The following is a 15,366-nucleotide window of genomic DNA, read 5'->3' as shown; positions in this document are numbered from 1 at the left end:
ATTAACAATAAACAAAATTAACAATAAACAAAATTAACAATAAACAACAATAAACAATAAACAAAATTAACAATAAACAACAATAAACAAAGGCAAAATTAACAGTGTTCCTTGGAAAGCTCTTGTTCATTATGAGGCACTATGGGGGAATGGTTTTGTTGGAAACACTTTCAGAAAGAGTTAAAGCAAAAGTACCTCTACATGTTCAGGGAAGGCAAGAGACCTAGGGCACAGTTCCTTCAGTTTTGTGTCAATATCAGAAGCTACCTTGACTCTGCCAACATTTCCTGAACAAAAAGCAATGCGACAATGACCTAAGGTATCTGTTTTTTGAGTCATAGAGACATATAGCATGGAAACCGACCCTTTAGTCCAACTTTCCCATGCCGATCAAATATCCTAAATTCATCTAGTCCCATTTGCCAGCGTGTGGCCCATATCCCTCAACCCTTCCCATTCATGTACCCATCCAGAAGCCTTTTATATGTCATAATTGTACCAGCCTCCACAACTTCCTCGGGCAGCTCATTGCATACACACACCAACCTCTGTGTGACCCTTAGGTCCCTTTTAAATCTTTCCCCTCTCACCTTAAACCTATGCCCTCTAGTTTTGGATTCCCCTACCCTGGGAAAAAGACCTTGGCTATTCACCCTATACAGACCATCATGATTTTATAAACCTCCATAAGGTCACCCCTCTTCCTCCAACACTCCAGGAAAAGTATTCCCAGCTTATTCAGCCTCTCCCTATAGCTCCAACCCTCCAACCCTGGCAATATCCTTGTAAATCTTTTCTGAACTCTTTCAAGTTTAACAACATCTTTCTTATAACAGGGAGACCATAACTGAATGCAGAATCCCAAAAGTGGCCTAACCAATGTCCTGTACAGCCTCAACACGACTTCCCAACTCCTATACTCAATGCACTGACCAACTACTGTGTCTAGCTGTGACTCCACTTTCAAAGGAGCTACTTCTTTTTATGAATACTTCAATACTTGTATTCAGAAATATACCAGGCTTTACTTTTACTGTTCCATAATTGAAAAGCTGCTCTATAACCTGTACCACCTAGTACTGATCATTCTATTCCACATAACTCTCTGCACGTGTTTCTAACATCAACTGATTGGACTCCAGGCTTCGGCCTATATCTCCAAGTGTTTCTCATTTACTTCTTAACTCCGCCCACAATGTGCTCTTTATGCCCAATCAGGCACAGTTTTGTGACATCACCGCAAGGTTGCTCTAGGGTCCTAACTCGCTTACACAACACTATTGGTCCTACCTGCATCAGGCCTCTTTATTTGATAATGTCACCAAAGGCAACTAACTCCCTGTTGAAGGTCTCTCGCTTTCACTTACCAGCCTCAGCAACACCCTCTTCTCTCAGTGGGCTTGCCAGCCTGATACTACTTTGGCCCTGTGACAGCCTGATCTAAAATATGATTATGATTTTGATTCAAATACGTAATTGGGTAGAACTAGAATGAGTCAATTGGAAAAGTATTTCTGCAATTAGAATTATTTTCTTTTAAACTATTCGTCGAAGTGCTTGATGTTGTTGTTCTAAAAAGTGTACAATTTGGTGATTGGAAAATATACATTCAAATATTTGGTGAGGAAAAAAAATTAACAGAATCTCCCCAGTGTATCTGAAAGGGGCAAGTGTCACCTGGTAATACTTACACAATCTCCTCTTCCATCTGGAGACTCAGAATCAGTCTGTGAGTGTCTCACTGTGCACACATTTAATGTCACAGGATTCTCTTAGTGCTAAGTACAGAAATGTGTTGACTAATTGGCAGCAAGTTACAGTTCAAAAGTGATAATTTTCCTTGTTTCATGTGCTATTTTTCACTGCACTCCGAATGCCGAATGGATCAATTCCTTTCTTTATTCAACCAAGACAGCTCGTTTGTTTGTGTCCTTCTGGGCAGATGCTGGGCTTATGATGTTACCTCATGGAAATGTGGGTAGTTTGCAATTATCTTCAGCTGAAATCTCTCAAATACTTCTATAATGGGTCTGTGCAATGTCGAGGGCCAACACTTGTATGTAGCTGTAAGTGTGTGAGAGATACAGGGACAGATGTGGGGCAGAGAGAGAGACAGTGAGAGAGTGAGAGAGTGAACAAGTATATCAAGTTATGTGTAGAAGAGCCACAATGACAACAAAGGTTTTGACTCTATTCTAGGATGTATAGGTTATACACTATTGCACACAGTCCATACCTTGGCCCTTAACAACATTCAGTACACTACATCTTTATCAGGTATGAGCATACACCTGAGTCCGGTCCCAGCAATGAGGCAACTTCTGTAATATAAAAGAAATTGCTAACTTAAGGAGGTTGATTTATAAAATCTGCTTCTTTTCCCAAGGGACCAGTTTTAGAAGTTGAATGATTCCTTATATAAACAGATGCTGTATACAACTGCAGTCAATTGGATCAGTTAGTTTATTGAGCAAACAGATTCCATCTCTGGTTTGTACCAGGTTAATTGATCCCAGTTGAGATAGGTAGTAGAACTATCATTGGCTTTAGCAGTCAGGGAGCTCAGTGGCTATTAGGGCTTCAGACTACTAAATCCAGCAATCTATGCTGGAACAGACAGATGTTAGCTAAGGCTAAGTTGGGCAGATGTAAATAGCAATATTCCTCCCTGTTATCCAACCCCACAACCCCATCCTCTTTCTCTTGATATAACAGTATCCTGATGTTCATTATTACATATGGACAATGCTTCCTTGGGAGAGATGCCAGAGGGTTTCTGCCAACCAATAATGTTGGTGTTATCAGGAGGGCAGAGAAAATTGGCAATTGAAACAAAAAATAGGTCCCAGATCTGAGTGGATTTGGTTCATAAATTTAAAGCTAAATTGTTATTAAACAGCCCACCCTGGAAACATTCCTGTGAAATACTGTTGCACGACTAACTTTGTTGACACAGAGAACACAATCAGGTGTCACCTTCTCTCCAGAAGGTCACTGATCAAATTTAAAAGGTGCCATCCTCCACCATCAGGAAGGACTCACAGATCAGTACCACAACGATTAACAATTACATACAACATACATGCTGGAATGGATGAATGTCAGCTGAGGACAAGTTGGGCAGATCTCAGGAATGCTGCCCCTCCCTATTCTCTTTCCCCACAATCCTTAACCTCTTTCTCTTGACAGAACAGTCTCTTGATGTTCTTCATTACATTTGGACAACACTTCCTCATTTCAAAGCGTTGCTCCTCTCAAAATCTGTCCTTCACAGTCAACAGACTAGATCCCAGTGCCCAGCAATCACTACATGGTTCAAGCACAGATGATCCACAGTTACCATACTGGCTCCAGCTCCATGCCCCACATTTTCCCTGAAGCTTTGCAAAATGTTTTCTCTTCAATTCCCCTTTGAAAACTACAACTAGATCTGTCTCCACCAGACTCTCAGGCAGTGAATTCCAGATCTAGATCATCCTATGTGTTAAAAGGATTCCTCTGACCTTCCTCCTTGGTTCTAGGACTTGCCACATTGTGTTGAGATCCTCTGGTTCTTGTTCCTCTCAATATTTGCAACACCTTCTCTCTATCTACTCCAGCCAGACTCCCTATGACTTTGATGACCTCTGCCAAATCTCCTCCCAACCTTCTCCTCCTGGACCACAACTCCAAATTCTTCAATGTATCCACATAACTGACATGCCTCATCCATGAAGCCATCCTTATAAACCTTTTCTGGGTTTTCTCTAAAAGGGTTCACACACTTCCTAAAGGGTGGTGTCCAGCATGGGACACAACACCCCAGTTCAGATTGATCCAATGTTCATCATAACATTCTTCCGATCTCACATATCCAACAGCACAACACTATACCTCGCACCCAACGCTATGTGAACACAGTGGAATGCAATAAGACAATCAATTCCAGAGCTAAAACACAAATTGCTGGGAAACTCAGCAACTCTGGCAGCATCTCTGCAGAAAAAGCAGAGTTAACATTTTGGATCCAGTGAAGCATTAAAAACATTAACTCTGGTTTCTCTCCACAGATGCTGCCAGACCTGCTGAGTTTTCCCAGCAATTTCAGTTTTCATTTCTGATTTCCAGCAACCGTAATTCCTTGGTTTTTCAATTCCAAAGCTACTGCATTCCAGGCAACAATATGTAATACATAATCAAATGGAAACTTTGTAACCTTTGAGTAAACTCAAATGTTCCACCAAATTTTGCACTTTTCCCCATTTTACCATCAAATCACTCTTCATATTTCTTCCAGTAGCTGTCATTTACTATCTCACTAATAACTCCTAGTTACACAAATAGGTTGACACCACAATCACTCTCAGTGTTGACCAGATTTCCAGGTTTTCCAAGCCAGCTGTGGGGTAGGAGGGCAGTTTTGATTCCGAACCAACATGAAACAAAAACCCTTGTGTGTCTTCAGGTGGAAATAAATGATTCGCTACATATGAAGAGTAGTACAGTTCTTCCTCATGTCCAGGCCAGTCCTTATGCCTCAAGCAAAATAATTAAACTGAACATTATTTAAATTACTGTTAATGGTACTTTGTCTGCCTACAAACGGTGCCTTTACTTCAAAAATCATTCGTTGACTCTGAATCATTTCAGGACATTTCAAGAATGAGAAAGTTGACATACAATTTATCGGTTCAGATCATCAAACCTCGAGAGGTATTTAAGACATGAGGCTTCAATCTCTGTTTCTCTGAAATTCAATGCTGACCTTAAATTCACCTGTTTGCACTGTTTCCAAATTAACAATAAACAGTAATAGATTTCTCTTTCTCTGTCACTCATTTTGGGGTGTATCTGCTGTTGCAGACGCTGACTTAGTCAGTTGAACTGAATGTCAAGCTGGGTGTAAAAGAGGACATGGGAAATTTCTGCTCCTTGAAGACACTTGAGTTGGAGATTGCTGGCTCTTTACTAACTGATCACCAGGCATGGTGGAAAGCCCCCAGTGTGAAGTGACTGCAGACTATAGAAGGACTGAAATATTTACCTATTAACTTAATTTCTTTATTTTCCTAATTTATACAATGAAAAACTGTAATGTAGAATGTTTAACTTTTTTCTTCATTTCTCTACTTTTGTACCTAATCTATCTTAGTACTTAAGATTTGTAACTAGGTACTTTGTACCTGAGATGGCGCTGTGTGTGGCATCATTCTACACCTTCACTCTACTGTACTTTTGTACTTGAGTACCTGTGACAGTAAAACCTAATTCTAATTTTAACTAAAATCAGGGTTGATAAACACCCACTGATTGCATCATTGAAGGACTACCACAATGATGATGGAAAGTGCTTTGTGACAAGTAATTGGTCATCACTGAGAAATCAACATTTACACTGCTTACATGACCTTCATGCAAAACAACAGTGTTTGAGCAGCAGTAACCATGGAAATTTGAGAAATGTATCACAGTCAGATCACACAAATTTCATTTGATTATCTTGTCCTTAATACACAATGAAGCTTGTAGACGTACAGCTTACGCTCCATCTGGTTCACAGAATCCCTAGAGTTCAGTTAGAGGCCTTTCAACCTATTGAGTCTGCACTGACCTTCCAAACAGCATCCCACCCACTCCTTATATTAACCACGGCTAACCCACCTAACCTGCACATCCTTGGACACTCTGAGCAACTTAGCATGGCCAATCTGCCTAAACTGCACATGTTTGGACTGTGGGAGGAAACTGGAGCACCCGGAGGAAACCCACACAGACACAGGAAGAATGTGCAAAATTCCACACAGACAGTCACCCAAGGCTGGAAACGAACCCGGGTTCCTGGTGCTCCTCTGAGCCACCTGCTGTGGCCCTTAAATTTATGCTGATAACTCTGAAGACACTGCACTGCTCGGCTGTACTTAATAGATTGAATTTACCCCACAGATCCACAGAAATATCCCTGTTTCAAACATTACACTGTCTTGAAAGCTAATAACCTTTTGCACTCTGTAAGGTTCCCTTACTGCACTTAGCAGCTTTGCCACTAGCTCCAAGTCCATTGCGGAGGGGTTTGGCATTTGGCCTCAGAGATTCATTGAAATGCAGTTCAAGATGATTCACTCTACAGTTCATCCATTGTGCACAGGAGAATCTTCACTTCAACACTCCTACAAATGGCCAATTTAAGACTGGGAAGCACCTTCAATGTAACACAATATCCTGAGATGCTTCACAGGAGCATTACAAAATAAAAATGACACCCAGCCTCATGAAGAGCTATTAGCTCAGAGGAACAAAGGTTCAGTGGAAGAGGTAGGTTCTAATGAGTATCTGAGAAGGGGAAAGTGAGGTAGCGAGTTGGAGTGGTGTACAAAGGGAATTCCAGGCTCTACTCAACTAATGGCTGCCAATCATGGCACTATTATCAACAGGCATACACGAGAGGCCAACGCTAGAGGATGTATTTGTCTCGAAGGGATGAGATTACAGAGACAAGGACAGCTGTGGCCATGGAGAGGTTTGAAAAGAAGGATGACAATTTTAAAAGCAAAATTTTGATTGAATAGAAGCCAATGAGCACAGTGGTGATAGATGAAAGGGAGTTAGGACACAGGTAGCAGAATTTTGGACCTCCTCTAGTTTGTGATGGGTAGAATCTGGGAGACCAGTCGCCCCGTATGTCAGAACAATCACAGCAATGAAGGAGTGGGTGCAGGTTCCAACAGCGAATGAGTTAAGACCAGGCCATGTGGAGATGGGCAGTCACTGCCGGTATAAATAGGAGATTGGAAGTACATCCTGGGTCAAAGGTGACACCAGGTGAGTGAAGAGACTGAGTCACATTGTTAATCATTGGCAACAGCCTACACTGCAACACTGTGGTAATGCTGATTGGCACAGGCTCGTACTGTACTGCCCAGACCACTGTAATATTCTGTTCCTCTTAAACTCTCTCATTATGGTGGTCCACTTAAACCAAGATAAGCTGGCTAGAAAGTTCCCAGCTTCCAATCCCAACCTTTGCCAAAGCAGCCAATTTTAAGCAGAATGCAGGCAGGATGCCTGAACTAAGTCTGAACATAAAGGAATAGGAGTTGGAGTCAGTCATCTAACTGCAAGCACTAGGCTTAATCTGATGGGCCAAACAGCCTGTTTCTGGCTTTTTAAATTCTATGTCATTCCAGTATCCTGTCAGACCTGCTACAGGCTTGGCAGAAACGTAGGGGTGAGACTGAGTTCAGCTACAATGCTGTTATAGTTGAATGGCCCACTGGCACTCACTGCCTTGGCTCACACATAAGAAGCTGCCATATGTCTGCCTATATGGGCCCAGTTAACGCCTCCAGAAGATGAGGGTAAAATATGCAAATGTACTATTTAAATCAAAAGTAAACGATTCACGATTTGTGCGCAAGTGAATAGATCGATCAAAGCAAAATGTTGAGCGAGTCCAGCGCTTGCTCTGAATGCCGACGCTCAGGAGGCTCCTGCATTGTTTGAGTCTGTTCCAAAATGAATCATTCTACCATTTCCATCCGAATTTTGTGCAGTTGAATGATAACAACCAGCCCACCTCCAGAATGATGTAAAAGAAAAATCCCTAAATTAATCCGCTAAAGTATAGAAGTCTGAGTCAATCCAGAATGATGTCTAATGTTGAAGGTGGGATGTTTTGCAGCGTGTCAAACTCTTTAATGACACCACCCACAATCCACACCAACACTGACTGCCCTCTGCGAATTGGAAAGCTTTATTACCTGCCTTATCCTTCCTGTATTGTTCTCACAAGCCAGGGGGAAATGTAGAGTTACTGAAGCAATCACAAGGGATAAGTCCCCCCTCTTCACATCCATATCTTCTTTCTGTTGGAGGGTTTGAGCTATAGGGAGAGGCTGAATAGGCTGGGGCTATTTTCCCTGGAGCGTCAGAGGCTGAGGGGTGACCTTATAAAGGTTTATAAAATCATGAGAGGCATGGATATGATAAATAGCCAAGGCATTTTCCCCACGGTAGGGGAGTCCAAAACTAGAGGTTGAAGGTTTAAGGTTAGATGGGAAAGATTTATAAAGGATCTAAGGGCAACTTTTTCATGCAGAGGGTGGTGCATGTATGGAATGAGCTGCCAGAGGACGTGGTGGAGGCTGGTACAATTACAACATTTAAAAGGCATCTGGATGGGTACATGAACAGGAAGGATTTAGAGGGATATGGGCCAAATGCTGGTAAATGGGACTAGATTAATTTAGGATATCTGATCGGCATGGACGAGTTGGACCGAAGGGCCTGTTTCCGTGCCGTACATCTCTGTGACTCCGTAAGTCCAGAGGAGAGAAATTCTCTGTCTGAAATTGGGGCTGGAATAATAGGAGTTATAAAGTAATGCTTCCATCGTACAGGACTCCAACTAGACCCCCATTTGGAGTACTGCAGCTCAGGCAGGAGATATTGGCTTTGGAAGTTACATGCAAATTCACCAGAACTACTCCAGAGCTTAAAGGGTTAAATTATTAAGAAAGGCCACATAGACTTAACTTGTGTCCGCCATCTATTAGAAGGATTTAACTGAAGTGCCTACAAGGATAAAATTGATTTCAGGGATTGGAGAAGGTGAAACGGTTTCCTCTGATAGGGAATCCACAGCAAGGAGGTATGATCTTAAAATAAGAGCGAGACAATTTAAAAGTGAAATTAGGAAGCACTTTGTTATGCAAAAAAACAGTCAGCACCGAAAAGTTAACATTCCTGGATGCTGGGACAGTTCAAATCAAATAATTCTTATAAGAAATTTGGGGAGTAAGCAGTACAGATTGGTAAATTGAGATAGAGAGCCCACGATTTGATTAAATGGGCGAGAAAGGGCTAGAAGGGTTAAATGGCATGCTGCTGTTTCTAAACACTGCTCCTCAGTGGTTGGAAATTAGACAGCAGTTTAATTTGTTTTGTTTTTATGTTTTTTAAACACCAAGCAGTCGGAGGGGCTCAGGTTTGACTCGGTGCCATGTAAAGTTGTTTGAGATAAGATCACGAGCAGGCCGCCCTTCAATGTAGCAAAGGCCTCAACTTGTTCCTCTTCTTAGTTTCAGATCTTGTCGCAAACTGTTATGGTTCGTGTTGCATTTCCCCACTTTGTGACACGCTTGTTCCTTTACGCATTGCCCACACATACACACACAAACACACATCCTCTGCCAAGAGGAACAATGGCCTTGGACTGCTCTTTAACATGGGCAGAGCGAATTTGAATGAAAACTGCTGCCATTTCTTTTCAGAAGGGCCAGACCAGACGTCACACTCACTGTGAAGACGTCACATGGAGCTAATGTGATTACATTTCTGCAACACTGTGGCTAGTATTCTGCAAAAGGCTCAATAATTAATCCCTTTGCTCTTGACAAATCTGTTTTGGATGCTGCACATCATAAATGTTGCAATTTTTCCAAATGTGCAACAATTCTGTGTTGGAAAGACTCACTCTCCCAGTAACTGTTTTTTTTCTTTCAAGTACATAGTTTTAGGGCTGGGGTACATGTATTTATGCTTCAGTGTGGGGACACCGGCGCAGGAGAATGATAATTATTTCTTGAGTGCCAATCTAAGAGGGATAGTCTCTATGTAACCAGTGTGCCCTTTCGTTTTGGCCATTCAGAGAGGGATTACATATAACTGCACAGAATACACAGGCCAACCTGTCCACATTTATTATGAGTCAAATTATGGGCAGTTCACATTGGCATTATTAATGGTCAGAAAGGAGAAACATTCTTTCCCGCCTACAATGCGGCCTGAATTTCCAATCCCAGAGTGAAAGCAAAGTTTCTGAATGTCTGCTGTAAAACAGAAGTCCAGCGAAACTCACCCATTGTGCAGATTGGATACATGGCCTCGATGTTAAATGACCACACTGGGGGATCATAGCAGGTTAAAAATTATATACGGGTGGAGAGTGTCAACCCTGAAACATACACACCAAATACTTTTCATTTTTAATGCATTATTTCATGGGATGAGAGCATTGTTAGCATTTGCTATCCATCTTTAATTACCTTTGAACTGAATGGCTTGCTGGGCCATTTCAGAAGGCAGGTAAGAGTCAATCACACAGATAAAAGCACAAAACTGCAGATGCTGGAAACAAAATGCTGGAGAAACTCAACAGGTCTGGCAGTAGCTCCGCAGAGAAAAACAGAGGTAATATTTCGATTCTGGTATGAATTCTTCGGAACGAAGGCAACTATATTGAATCTGTGAATCTGGAGTCACATGTAGGCCAAATCTGGTAAATCAGAAGATTTCCTCCTTTAAAGGACATTTGTGAATGAGATGGGTCTTACAACAATCAATTATAGCTTCTTGGTCACCGTTAATCCCGAATATTATTAGATAAATTTAAATGCCCACTGGAACATGAACCTAGGCCTCTGTTCCCAGAGGATTGGATTGGTCCTGGATTACTACTCAGTGACATTATTAGTCCACCACCTTCTTCCACCCAATGGTAGTGGGTTTTACATCATGTGAATGTCATATCATAGAAAGGTAAAACACTTCACAAATATATTTAAATCAGATTCTCACAGTCTAATGGATGGCACAGTGGCTCAGTGGTTAGCACTGCTGTCCCGCAGGGCCAAGGACCTGGGTTCGATTCCACCCTCCGGGGACTGTCTGTATGGAGTTTGCACATTCTCCCCATGTCTGCGTGGGTTTTCTCTGAGTGCTGCAGTTTCCTCCCACAGTCCAAAGACGTGCAGGTTAGGTTGATTGGCCAGGCTAAATTGCCCATAGTGTCAGGGAATGTTTAGAATTAGGTGTGCTAGCTGTGGGAAATGCAAGCTTACAGGGAAGAGTTGGGGGATGGGGATGGGTCTGGGTGGGATGCTGTTTGGAGGTTTGGTGTGGACTTGTTAGGCCAAAAGGCCTGTTTCCACAGAGTCGATACCTGTTTTGAAGGAAGTAGTGCTTTCTCCTGGTATCCTTATGGGACAGTGGGAGCTCGGTCCCCAGCCTCAGAAGGAAGCCCTGCTGAATCCGTGCTCTCTCCCATTCCTAGCCCTGAAACCAGCAGACCTCCTCACAGCTTCTCTCCTTCTCGATTGGCAGGGACAGTCTCCAAGGTTCCCCAAGAGGGCTATCTCCTGTTGCTATGATTTCCCAGTCAGCGGTCAGTCAGCCTGTCAATTTGACCAGTTACCATTCAGGAAATGGAAAGAAGAAAATCAAAATGACCTCATGAGGTTAGATTTGGCAGAACCTCCAAATCCATGGCAAGGTTGTCCTTTGCTGCCGAGCCCCTTCCCAGTAAATACCAGAACTGTTGTTCTAATGTTCTTACAATTTCAACTTGACACTGCATCAAGGGAAAAGTGAAGAGAGAAATCGTTCCAGAAGCATTCACTCTACTTTTACTCAGTGATTATCCTGCAGCACTAGATATCTTAATGTTCAGCTGATAGCATGTCTGCTGTAATGTATCTATATGTTATGAGCATGCATAGTGTGCAGTGCTGTCATCAAACACATGAACTGGGTCTCTGCATCTCGTTACAAGTATTACCCAATATGTAACACTTGCCCCTTAAATAGCAATAACTGGCTAACTCTCATCGCTGTATGGTATGGAGCCATATCCACTAAGGATGGTAGGCATCTCTTGATCTGTCCTTTAGGGAGGAAACACTTGGTTATGTCCAGCTTGTGGGGGCCAGGTCAGAAGGACACAGCCAGTAAAGGACTGGCCTAAGCAGTTCAGTTTATTCTACACCATACTCTAGGCTTCTACGCTAACCAATCCCTTCTAATTACTGCCATGGGATTTAATTGTGTTGATCATTTTAAAGGCAAATGCAACTGCTTGTAGGTTTTTGGCTTTAGGTTAATTTGTATCACTGACAACACGTGACTTTCAAGGGCTGGAATGCAGCATTTCATTAACAAGAAGGATTCAGAGTGAATAGAAGACTTTCACATGTAGTAATATTGATGAGATGAACATAAAACAATCTTATGGTGATGAGGCACTCGCAGAGGAGATATTTTCAATGGGTTACAACTGAAAAGTACTAGCAGCAACATGACATTGCACATGGCCAAAGCAGTGTTGAAAGATTTGAGCACATAAAATGATCAGAGTATTTTATCCCAAAGAACTTATACGCCTGACAGCCGTAGTGTCAGAAACAGCAATATAAAATTAACGAGGCAGTGAGGACCAATGCAGTCATGATAGGTAAATGTGGCATGTTTGGCAGGAACAGATAATAAAGGCCCCATGGTCTCCACTGCTGTCCACCACCTCATATCTGGATCTGTTATAGACCAATCATCAGAGATTGACTGCTGTGGTTAGTCAGCATTCCACTGTTGGTATATTATAGATATTTCCCTAAACAGCCTATTCAGACAGAATATTACACATCTTTTGACTGGGTATGATTTGAACCCAGTCCTCCTGGCTCAGAAGTGGAGACGTTATCTCAGTGCCACCAGAGACCCCACAATCAGTGTATTATATGATCAATAGAATGAAAGAAGACGAAGCAGATTCAGCTTGGGGTTTCTTCATCTAATAATCTTTAAACTTCTGGAGTGCCCTGATTGTGACTACAGCTGATAATAGCCAAATTGAATGACTGGAGAAAGTTTTTAAAAAATGATGTTTTAATATAATAAACAAAACTACATGTTATGCATCTACTTCCCACTTTAGACGTTTCTGGACAATTTAATTCAGTCAGAAAGCAATAATATCAAATCCAAAGTCCAACTTATTGGCCTCTGGCGAAGGCATTCTTAAACAGCTGTCAACAGGCAAATATCATATTAAAGGAAAGCCTTGTCATTGTCAGATCCCATCTGTGTGTGTTACTACAAGCGCAGCAGCATTAAAAATAAAAATAAATAAATCCCTTTGACTTGGACACTTAAATATCACATATTTAACATAAATACCAATTATTCACAACGTCAATACAGCATAAAATCTGCCTCTAAGGACAGGGTCTCAAGAGGGCCTTGCAGTTTAGGATTCATTAAGACAATTACACCTAACCTAAATAATCACCGATTAGTCCCAATAATTAGGTTCCATTTTGATAGATTGTCAACCCTTCCTGCCAGGTATAGAATATGGGGAAATTTGAAGCTGTCTAGTCCCTCTGGGCCAGGAGGCCTGGCTTCAAGTCCCAGAGGTCTGTCATAAGAACTCTGAATAAGATGATTAGAAAATACTCAGGGCATTGATGAGATCACATCTAGGGTACTCTGCATAATTCTGGTCACCTTAATTAAGGAGGGACATAGTTACATTGCAAACAGATCAGAGAAAGGCAGGTGAGTAAGGTTATCATACAGTTTGGTGGTGCAGACACAAGGGGCCAAATTCTGTATTTCTGATATTATTGTTTCTGTCATTATGTTCTAATTATATCCTTTAATTTCTTTCTTCTCCAAGATGTCACGGCAATGCATCATAACCCCAAACGTCTTATGGATATATTGAACTTTTACAGACAACATGTGTTTTGAATAGAACAATACATCAGCCTAAAGATGGCAGAGAATGTACATACAGTGGCTGTCTGGGAAATCCCTATGCAGAATACACTGAGTCCTAAGATGAATTATGGAATGCCACACCTAAAAAGTGTGAAGGGTACTTCAGACATCAACACTTCAAAGGGAAAGATAACATTGAAGAAAACTGAACTGTGATCTCCTGTGGCTTCAGAGATAATAAGGGGCAATTAATCCCCCTCTCAGCAGAAACTCTGTGGGTTATTTGCCAGAATATGATGTGAGCTGAAAGAAAGACAGTTAGGGGTCAAAGACATGTTTTGTGCTTTACCTTTCCAAAAGCACACAAGAAAAGTGGTTAAAAATCAACTATAACCCCATATTGTGTGTGCTAGAGTGCAGGTGGGCTGGTGTGCTACTTGGGGTTTGAGTTCCACTTTGCCAAAGTGTGCTGTGAAGCTAAGAGCTTCTTCCATTAAGCACCCCTGTGTGTGCAGATATAACGAAAGAAAGTCTCTCTGTTCAAAACAAAGCCAAATTCACAAAACCGCTGGTGAAGAGTTGTGAAGAAGACTCATAACTACACTCAAACTGTGACCTCTGTTTCTCTCTTCACAGATCTGCCACACCTACTGAGTTTCTCCAGCATTCTCTGTTTTCATTTCAGATTTCCAGCATCTGCAGTATTTTGCTTTTATTACATTTTTGAAGAAAACTGGACATACTCCTTTTGGCTCACTGCAGAACAAAGAATCTCTAAACAACTACTCAACTGTCCCAAATTCAGCGTTTCCAGAATCAGTCATCTTAATGGTTACAGCATATCACAATCTATATGTCATGCATAGTTTTCTCAAAAAAGTTTCTCTACCTCAAGAAAGCCTAGTTCAATTGTCTCCTTTTGAAACATAAATACAGTTAGGTTGGGAAGAGGTATTCATTTGGGAAGGGATCATTTCTAAATTAACCTTCTGACCAACTGTAAGAAGAGGTTGAGTAAAGGAGGCCTTCCAGGTCAGCCCTTCTCACCCAGGAGTGTAATCATTTAGGGTTATTACTTCAGGAATCCTTAAAAGAATTAGGATCTCAGCCCAGGAACAGGTCATTTCAAAGATTAGGCCCATTTGCCAAATGAGACCACAACAGCATCTGCTTCAATGCTCTTCCCACAAGAAAACAAACAAAAGCACTTCACAGCAAAAGAATTACCAAAACGTAATGTCTATTGTTAGGCAAGTAAATTCTACTGCTGCACAGCAGGATGTCAAAGTGGGTCAACCCTAAATCAAAAAAAAACAGAGACTGTAGCTACTGCTCAGCAGGTCTGGTAATATCTGTAGAGAACGAAACCTGGTTCATGTCTGTGACGTTTCATCCAATGGAAGATTATCTATTTTGGTGGTGTTACCAGAGGGATACACGTAGGCTAGGACAACCTCGGTCAAAATACGCCTCTGTATCTTTCACATTCAACTAAACAGACAAACATGTCCCAAATTTAGAATTTCATTTAAAACTCCCCCTCTAACAGTGTAACAATCCCCAAATCAGCAGATAGCTGTCAGTTTTGATGATCTACTCAAGGCTTGGAGTGGGGCTCAGTTATCAAACTAATATTTCACCATATGCATTCATCTTTGCGGAAATGAATAGTTACCAGAATTTTCTTCTTGCTCTCAACTTCTGAATTTTTTAGCTCATATCCCTAAGATTTAAATCCTTTACCTCATAGCGAATATAGCCTGGACCAACCTTGCCGTTCCTCTTGATTGTGTTAATCTTTAATTAGGTCACCAAAAGAAGTCTAAGAATCAGTTTACTTCCTGAAGGTTTTGGAAACAACAGGACATATCAAACTAATATTTCACCATATGC

General features: G+C 41.5%; 1 protein-coding gene and 1 long non-coding RNA gene across 4 annotated transcripts in view; both read right to left on the bottom strand.

Moving 5' to 3' along the window:
* The window catches only part of LOC125486590, a 1,854-nt gene extending 740 nt beyond the window's left edge, over nucleotides 1-1,114 (bottom strand). The window contains exons 1-2 of the long non-coding RNA XR_007265238.1: nucleotides 1,019-1,114; nucleotides 196-287 (exon numbers count right to left, since the gene is read on the bottom strand). This is a non-coding gene — a long non-coding RNA (uncharacterized LOC125486590). The remainder of the gene's footprint in view (nucleotides 1-195; nucleotides 288-1,018) is intronic.
* fmnl1a (formin-like 1a) overlaps nucleotides 1-15,366 on the bottom strand; it is a 294,620-nt gene that overhangs the window by 267,677 nt on the left and 11,577 nt on the right. The gene's annotated exons all lie outside the window — the stretch shown is intronic.

The sequence above is a fragment of the Rhincodon typus genome, chromosome 30, assembly GCF_021869965.1.
Source record: "Rhincodon typus isolate 14 chromosome 30, sRhiTyp1.1, whole genome shotgun sequence".
Lineage (NCBI taxonomy): Eukaryota > Metazoa > Chordata > Chondrichthyes > Orectolobiformes > Rhincodontidae > Rhincodon > Rhincodon typus.
The sequence above is the reverse complement of the archived record's forward strand: the minus strand, read 5'-3'. Positions and strand labels throughout refer to the sequence as shown.